General features: G+C 42.6%; 1 pseudogene; it reads left to right on the forward strand.

Annotated features, from left to right (window-relative positions):
• Positions 1 to 1,432: 1,432 nt before the first annotated feature.
• On the forward strand, positions 1,433 to 1,794 carry Rpl36a-ps9 (ribosomal protein L36A, pseudogene 9; annotated as a pseudogene).
• The last annotated feature ends 7,195 nt before the right edge of the window (positions 1,795 to 8,989 follow it).

Raw genomic sequence — 8,989 nt, forward strand, 5'->3', positions numbered from 1 at the left:
AGACACCATTCTTTCAATTTTGCCTTAAGCTTCATAAACCAATAAGTAAAACATCGCAACCAAAAAGGACAATCTAAATTGTCTTCATATTTTCAGGAAGATGATGTCAGTCTCACTTTGACTCTGAAATCTACCACAGCCGGATGCCACTGGCATAAGCAATATCTGTCTCGAAGCAGCCTACAGAAGCCATCAGCTAAAGGATGCTGAGAGGGCCCACCTGGTCATGGGAAGACACTGGGCAGAACTTGTCCCACATACCTAGTCTCATTGCATACACATTTCCTAAAAACACCTTGGGAGCTAAAAGCAGATAAGCAGTACCTATATATAAGTATTGGGATCCAAGGGATGCTTAATAGACTGGTGCTGGAAACAAAGAGGACCCAGGCACACATAGGAACTCAGAGTGGTTGAACCAGCATCCTGCATACAACCTGAGAATATGTAAGCACAGGAGAGAGAGGTGTGCACCGAGCTCCACCTTTAGCTGAGGACCTACCAGTAACTGACAGAGAGGCAGAGTCTGTTCCCTCTAAGGGTGAACCAGGTAAAGAACACCCAGACGGGTGGCCACACACCCAAGAGTAAGTACATAGGCAATACTAACTGGATTCCGTGGTTTGTTTTGTTTTCTTTTCTGAATGAGGACACCAAGTTGAGTGGAAATGAACATGAGGTGCATCTGGAAAAAGCTTGAGGGAAGAGTGGGTATGACCAAAATACAATGTATAAAATCCTGAAAGGATTCATTTTAAAAATCATCTTTAAAAACATTCAAAGAATAAATAACAACAAAAACAAAAAACTACCACCGAGGAAGCCTGTACAAACAAGACGAAATGGAGGAGCCAGGAATTGGCAACTCACACATACAATCCAAACGACCATGAGGCTGGGGCAGGGAAGTTTCCCAATGGCAAGGCTAGCCTGGGCTGCAGAATGACTCTCAGGCCAGCTTACTAGTCTACGAAGTGAGACCCTATACCAAACATTTGCTTACCAATAGGGAAGAAAGAAGTTGGGGAGGAAGAAGCCCAACTACTTTCAAAGACCCTCATTTAGTTTGATTTTCCAAGAGAAAAGCAGGAGGATATGTATTGTCAGGACTCTCCATGAGCTGGGACAAATCTTCATAGAGCTAAGACGCTTGTCTTCTGCTCCTGGCTTTCCCCTACTCAGAAAGGACATTCTATAAGTCCAGCCTACATGATGGGGTTCAGTTAAAGTCTTCTGTGGCACACTGGTTTAAAATGTCACTCGATAGGATGAATTCTGGCTCACTGGTGGCAGCGTGGCACAGCACAAAATCAACTACAAAGCAGCTAAACTAGAAGTGTCTCTCTCCTGCTCAATCTCCTCTCCTTCCCTACACTTCAGCAGCGGCTCCCAGAGAGGAAGTAAAATCATTCTCGATAGCTCTCCTGCAAACATGGTGAATGTTCCTAAGACCCGCTGGACATTCTGCAAGAAATGTGGGAAGCACCAACCCCACAAGGTGACACAGACAAGAAGGGCAAGGATTCTTTGTATGCCCAGGGATAGCGGCGTTATGACAGGAAACAGAGTGGCTACGGCGGGCAGACTAAGCCCATTTTCCGCAAAAAGGCTAAAACTACAAAGAAGATTTTGCTGAGACTGGAGTGCGTTGAGCCCAACTGCAGATCTAAGAGGATGCTGGCCATTGAGAAATGCAAGCATTTGAACTAGGAGGTGACAAGAGGAGAAAGGGCCAAGTGATCCAGTTCTAAGCTGATTTTGTTATGAAGACAATAAAATCTTGATCTTTCACCCCCTAAAAAGAAAAAAAATTCTTGCTACCAAATGACTTGGAAACATCTTCTATTTCTTTAAAATTCATCTTCAGTGGCCTGAACCCTTGACATTTCCTAATTCTGTAAAGTAAAGCCACAGCTTGGCCACGATGTTCCACACACTGTCCCAAGCTCCCACAGTACCTCGACACAGTGGGATAGCACTGACTTCCGAATGAGTACATCTCTACACAGTGAAGGGTTACAATGTGCAGATGCCAACATTAACAGAGGTGCTTGCTCCATGAGACTCTGGAATCTTTATCGTCTTTACTCTCCTCGTCCCACTGAATTACTTTGGTGATCAGAGAACGGTGTTTACAGTCACTAACACGGTTTCATACGGAATAGGATGGCAAAACTGTGTAGCAATGTGCAGCAAAAAAACCGTAAACCCCAGTAAGCACACACGAATGATGACTACCATGAAGTGATAAGTTATGGGGAGTCTCTACCTTTCGTGTCCTTAAGACTTCTTATAAGTGATAACCAAACGTTATTTTTTTTTAATAGAAAATAACATTCTTACAGAACCCAAGGGCACAGAGTAACTTTGAGGATCATAGCCTCACCCATGGCATAAAATATTTACTGTGTTTTACTGCTCTTTCATGTTTAGAATTTAATAGACCGTAAGACTCTACAGAACAAGCCACCTGGTACTCAAGTAGCTATAATAAACACCCAGACGCAGTGAGGTAACATACCAGGGCTGCTTTATCAGGCTGCATGAGCCATGAGAGAGTAAGGCCTGCCTTAATTACCAGTCATTTGCATTTCTGATAGATATTATGATGAATTTTAAACCTTGTTAATTTACTTTGGCAGCTTGACAATGGGCTCATTTCCAATCCTTTGAGGGAATTGCAAATTTCCCCTGCTTCGATCTGGGGTGAGGCAGCGGTATTCATCCAAGTCTGTGCCGGAATGCCGGGACTGGACATCAGTCAGGACACAACTGAATGCACGAGAGGCCTAACTTAGGAGTTTTAATGTTTCAGAGCAATAAAGCAATCCAAAAAAAAAAAAAAAATCAGCTCTAAACATAAATTTTTAAACATGGTCCCAAATCAATATTTATAACCTTTTGGCTATAAATAGTAATAATAGAAAGAAATGTGATATAATTGTACAATAAATACTAAGCTGTAATGGATCCTTCCAAAACTCCCCCAAATTCCTTACCAAATATGAGTACTTTCACCATTCCTTTAACGCTAAGCCTCTTCAAACTTGTTTTTGTTTGCTTGGTTAGTTCTTTAGAATCAAGTAGCCCAAACTAGCTAGTCTTGAACTCATGTATAGGTCTAAGAGGGTGACCTTAGCTTCCTATTTTCCTACCTAGTACTGGGATCACAAGCCTGGGCCACCACACCCAGGTTGTGCTGTGCTGGGATCAACCCTGGAGTTTCAGGTTGGGCAAGCATTCTATCAACTGAGCTATATCCCACACCCTTCTGTGATTTTGTAATGTGAACCCCATGAAGAATGGAAGCTTCTTCTTCATTTTGCCTCCACCTGGGCTCCCAGTTCAAAGCCAGGAATGTGTGGAATCTGCCGAATTCCACCTCCCTGGAGGGGACCCAGATGAGGTTCAGGCAAAGTCAAAGAGTCTACACATGGTGAAATACACTCAAGGGTGTATCTGCGGGTGCTTTGAGACTCATAGTGAAGATTTTTTTAGTTTGGACAACATATTACAAACTTCCAGAATATGGAATCTCCATGCAGGCTAAGGTCATGATGGCTCCTTTGACTACTTATCAAACATGTATATTTACCTCCAGGAAAATAAACACCCAGATGCCAAAGTCGCAGTAATTCTTTTTCTTATACAAAATGCAAATCAATTTCTTTCGTGTTTATGGTGTGCTTGGGTACCGGCTGTGTTTTGGTACCACGTGGTGTCCTTACCAGCCAATGAGCATAATTTCAAAGGAAGATAAAAGTGGTGAGTACAGGATGATCGTGTTTCTACTTCAGTGTTTGGAACATAAAAGGAGACAAGTCAAGCAAAGAGCGGTGGGTGAATCAACTTGATACCAAAATGCATCCTGGTGTAAGATCCTAGCTCTCTGATGGAGCGTGTTGTCCTGTGTCCCCAGCCCTCCTGGCTTCTAGGCACATCTTGACGGAGTTAACTGTCTTCATCCACTCTGCATTATTCGAAACTGACAACCTGGAAAAGCTGACAACACGCCAACACACAGGAGAAAAAAGACGGTGTCTGCTCACTTCCTTTTCTGACCCTCTGGTCTCAGAGGACTCTCAGCTAACAAACAACCGAAGCAGAAGAGTGCCCTGGTTCTATCTCCAAATAAAATCAATCAAAACTCAAATACAGATGTAAATAAACCCATTTCCTTGCACAATTAACTTGAAACAGGCAACGTTTAGATTGGGTCTGCCGGCTTTGGAATTTCTGAGAGGTTTAAGGCTAGAGTTTACTTGTTTGGGGTGGACTGACAGTTTATTTAAGTGATTTCAGTTCCTGAGTTAACAAAACTAGTTATTTTATTACAGCATGTCCGGATTCTTGTTTTAGTTTGGGGTTTGGGCTTTTGGTTTTGATGCAGTAATAGTCCTGGTTAAGGTCAAGTTAAGGCTCTCCTTTCCCTGCATTGGGAGTTCTCCTGTCCTTGCCATAAGGCACGTTCAATCCCAATTCCACTGAATGCTGGCATTTTCTGGAGAACTCATCAAATAGAGTACCAATTGCTGGCCTTTTCTGGAGAACTCATCGATAAGACTACCAATTGCTGGACTTTGTATGGACAGTAGATTCTCCAGCGACCTAGAATGAAGTCCTTGGATCCCTGCAGTCATGTGGCAGGAGATGCACACAGCCAAGAACGGGAACACCAGCTGCATTTCCTCTCTGTGTGATGCTGTGATAGAAGCAAAGACAAACCAAGAACCACGAGGAGGGAGCACTAAGAGCCCTAGGCAAATGCAAGGAGTAATAAGAAAATGAAGAGATCTCTCACCTAGCAAGTCAGGCATTGTCCTAAGCACCTCAGTAAATGAGCGCACTATTCTCCAACAGGGAAGACATAAACCTCTAAATACATCTTTCTGTCAACAATATGGGCCCAAATTTAGTTCCTGGAGAGGGTTCTTTCCTGTTTAGGGGAGGGCGGTTGTAATAAAAGCAAGCATGCTAATCCCATTGAATGCTACCTCTTCAAGCTATAGCCCACTTGTCAAGGAATCCCATTGAGTGTTAACTCTTCACACTCTCGGTCTGTTCCTAGGTCCTGGCCCAGTCACTTATGCTAGCTCCTTCCTCAGTGCCCACAGTTTGTGGGATGACTTTCGGGTAAAGGGAATGAAGGACGTACATGACACCTGCGGGAAGTAATTGCAGCTGATTTAAATGCTGTGTATATTTTTGTTGTCAATAATGCTTCTCTAGACTGGAGGGTGTTGCCTTTGGTGTCTGATCTGCCTCCCCCTTACTTTGGTAAACTATTCCTCTACATCCTTCCCCTGAGGAATTCTTAGTTCCAGGAGACTCAGGACAATCAGATGTCATGTTCACCATGCTCTATGCAATGGTGGACTTTGACTCATAGTGATCCAGGTGGAGACTCATCTAGAATCACCGATTGTCACTGATGTAATGTCTTTTTGGTTTAAGCCAAAAGTTCTAAGAACGCCATGGCAGAGCTCTCTAGAGTCCCCATACCCCTGAGACATGCTTATAAAGCAAATCGGGGAAGAAATGGAAGCCAATTAATGAGCTGTTAATACAAAATCAAGTAGACCTGCACCAAGTCTGATGTCTATCCAGTACGGTAGTCAATATTGCCACATTTATTCTTGGTTTTTAGAAACCTGCAATCGGCAAACTGTGAGCTAAGTACAATATTCTTACATCCATTTAATCATTCAATCTTCTACACATTTCTTCAATAGTTCCCTAGACATCGGCTGTGTACTGTATCTCAGCAGGAACCCATAGAGTTTTTTCTTTATGTTATAGGAAACTGAAAAGTGGGTCAGACTCTAGAAGAAAATATAATTCTAATCCTGTTTGGATTTTTTAAAGTCTTATATTTTAGAAGTGGCTTAAGGCTTTCTCAGATAAGACTTTATACTTCAAGACCATATAGAAATTAGATACACACCTACCCTACATCTCATCTTTGAAAAATCTGACTCCCAGGCAAGCATGGTGTCACATGCCAATAATCCGACCCTTGAGAAAGGGAAATAGAAAGCCTTGAAGGTCATCATTGGGGACATAGCCAATTCAAGACCAATTTGAGCCACACACAAGACCCCATCTCAAGTAATAATAATAGTCCAGGAGGAATTTGCATGTTTTAGATATAGAAAAACACAGAGATGTACAAATAAGATCATTAAAACCACCCATGAGTCAATTGCTAAGAAGTAAACACTGTCAGAGTTTTAGGACACCTGCTGTTGTAGGCAAACACACACCACACACATTGGAACGATCTCTGAGGATCAAGCCCTCCGTCTGTTCCCCCTCTTCTGATACAACGAAATCAGAAGCCTGACTGGGATGTAACAAAGGCAATCCTCTGGAAATCCGAGCAACGCTTTGCCGTGCCTTCTCATTAGACACATGGATTCTGCCTGACTGACAACCGTCAGTGGTCGATTGGTTCTGTTCAGCAGGAGATAATTGGAAAAGCTGCCTCAGCTGCTGGTTGAGCAGCGGAAGATGACACACGTGAAATTGCCCATCCCAGCGGAGCACAGAGGAGGCACCAGAACCCTGCAACCGGGAAGCTTGGATGTTCCGCGGGAGCTCCAGCCTCTTGTCCCCGTGTGCAGAGAGAGTCAGCCATCTATTAATGTGCTCACGAATCGGTCCCTCAGAGACTGGCTTATTGTTGCTCTCACAGAATTTAGAGACATGTGTTCCTGTGTAGATCGATCTAGAATCACCAACGGCAAGTGTGGCTTGCCAGCTGAGGACCGGGTAAATGAGCCTGAGTGGAAAGTGGGCTGTTTCTCTTGACGCCCAGCATCCTTATCCTCCAATGGTCTCATCCCTGTGACTGCGTGTCATAGCCAGCCATGACTGCAAATTGCTGAACAAGCTCTTTGTAAAGATTGAAAGAGTTAATACAAGAAGTTTTTCTAGCACAACCTGGCCGCCCAAAAAGTGTTTAGTCAACTTTATTCTATTCTCCAGAACTGTGTCAGGGGCAGTAAATAATCACATGTATCTGTTCTATTTTTTAAAAATTTTTTTAAATAAAGTATATGTTGCTCAGATTGACCTTTTAATTCGCAATTCTCCTGCCTCAGCATCCCCAGTGGCTGGGGCTGGAGATGTATTCCACCATGACTAGCTTAAGTGCTTTCAAACAAAGTACAACAGACAATAACCAAAAACATATAGAGTTTCCCCAGTAGGTCTTACGATCTTATTTACAATGTTTGTTTTCTGTAATTATGGATATGTTTCTTTCGGAATGATTCCTAATTCTAAGTGATATCATAGTGATTTCTAGCCCTGAATCTGTATCTGTATCCTGCATAGTGATGGGAAGAGACCTGCCAGTGAGTCCCAGGTGATGTGTGAGGCGGTGGCCTCGTTTCATATGCTACTGCTCCCTCCTGTGCATCTGAAGAGCAGTTGTGAAGACACCGAACGCGATCCAGGGGAGGCAGAATTGGGAAGGCTTTTGGCAGACTTACAAAGAACAAGAACAATGAGTAATCACTCATTATTTGTTGTTACTCACTCAGCCTGTGAAGCAGTGCTTACTCTGAAAGCCTGGTGACCTGAGTTTTATGCTAGAAGCACATAAAAGAAGGAAGGTGAGAACCAGCTCCATGACCTCCACACATCAGCCATGACACATGTGCTCACCCGCACACATCATGCACACGTGATAATGATACATTTTTAAATAAAAATAGCCAGTCAATTGAATCCGGGCAACAGATGGCACAGATGTTGAGATTAACAGAAAGAGACTTGGAAACAACTGTAACAATTAAAGAAGTAATGGTTTAAAGAATTCACAGAAGAAAAGGTTAATGGAACAGAGAAGCAGATGGAGACTGTAAGGAAATGCATATACAATTTATCTAAGAATTTAAGAGAAAAAGGATCAGGAAGATATAGAAATACTAGAACTAAAAATAGAATATTTTTAAAAATTGATTGTTTTGGAGTAAAAGATTGTTAATCAGGAAAAAGAACAGGATTGGGGAAATTGAAAACAGCTAAATAGAATTCACACAAACTGAAATAGAAGTGGTATTTTAAAAGAAACAAAATCTTAATTACCTATGAAATAATATCAACCATGCAACATTGTAAAAGTCACTCTTATTCAACAGATGTAATTGTTGTCTCAGAGACTTACTCTTGAATAAGCTCACCCTGTCTAGTTCTTGAACTCTGGCTGGCTGCTTCAACTCAGCTGTTCTAGCTCAAAACTCCTCTCTAAGCTGACAGATTCAATCTGGCTTCTCTTTGATCTCATTGAATTTCTCTGCTTGGCCTTAAATTATCCCCGGCCATTTGTTCTAATCTTCTGGCTCCTTGTTCTCTGGCTTCAGCCACCTCTGCTGACCTACACTGAACTGCAGGAACTCAGGAACAAACTCCACTGCACTACACTCACTGCTCTGACTCCTCACTGACTGACCCTGCCTGTGCTGCTCTTAAATAACTTCTCTGCCTATGCTCTTCTGGTGAGAGTTGGGTGTAATGTCTCCCTGACCCATTCTGTCTAATCTTTCCCTGATTGGTCACTTTGTCTGCCCCTCAATTAGCCATTACTTTCAATCACGGCTGCTTCCTTCTACAAACTAATTTTACCTTAAAGGTGTGTACTAAGGGCATGTCTGCCTTCCAGCCAGAGGGATTAAAGATGTGAGGTGTGTCTGGATTCCAGCCGGATCACACATACTTAGGTCTTTGGATGTAATCTTTTGCCCAGAGCAGCCATGTTGCTGGATTAAAATTCCTCTACACAACATACCTTTATGTTTTGTTTTTAGTGTAACAAGGAAACAAAAGAATAGAGTAAGAAAGTCCACTTGTAAAATTCTGTAAGTCCCCAGTCTTCACACAGAGAATGAAAAGAAGCAAGAAGTTCACTGCTCTAGTTTACTTTCTATTACTGTCATAACTCCCATGGGCAGAAGCAACTTGGAGAGGATAGGGTTTACTTAGC

The sequence above is a fragment of the Rattus norvegicus genome, chromosome 1 (assembly GCF_021556685.1).
Source record: "Rattus norvegicus strain SHRSP/BbbUtx chromosome 1, alternate assembly SHRSP_T2T, whole genome shotgun sequence".
In the NCBI taxonomy this organism is placed as follows: Eukaryota; Metazoa; Chordata; class Mammalia; order Rodentia; family Muridae; genus Rattus; species Rattus norvegicus.